Source organism: Orycteropus afer, unplaced genomic scaffold, assembly GCF_000298275.1.
Source record: "Orycteropus afer afer isolate SDZICR_OR568_19922 unplaced genomic scaffold, OryAfe1.0 scaffold00540, whole genome shotgun sequence".
Lineage (NCBI taxonomy): Eukaryota > Metazoa > Chordata > Mammalia > Tubulidentata > Orycteropodidae > Orycteropus > Orycteropus afer.
The window spans coordinates 1,220,226-1,220,745 of NW_006922127.1; positions in this window are offsets into that span (position 1 = coordinate 1,220,226).

Consider the following 520-nt stretch of genomic DNA (forward strand, 5'->3'; position numbering starts at 1 on the left):
CCTGCATACCTGATATGAACTCCACTTGGTTATAATGCATTGATTTTGGTTATAATGCTAATGGTTTGTCATTTTTATTAATCTTTTCAAAAAACCAACTTCTAGTCTTGTTGATTTTTTTCTATTGCTGTTCTATTTTCTGTTTCATTTATTTCTGCTCAAATTTTTATTATTTCCTTTCTTCAGGTGACTGTAGACTTTTCTTGCTGTTCTTTTTCTAATTGTTGGAAATGTTGGGTTAGTGTTGATTTTGGCTCTTTCTTCTTTTTTTTATGTATGCATTTATTGCTTTAAGTTGGCCTCCAATCACTGCTTTTGCTGTATCCCAAAGGTTTTGGTATGTTGTGTTTTTATTGTTGTTTGATACAAGGAATTTTTTAATTTCATTTTTTATTTCTTCTATGACCCAGTTGTTCTTAAGGAGTGTGTTGTTCAGTTTCCATGTGTTTGCTCTTTTTCTGTTGATCTTCCTATTGTTGATTTCTAATTTGATAGCATTATGATCTGAGAAGATGCTTTG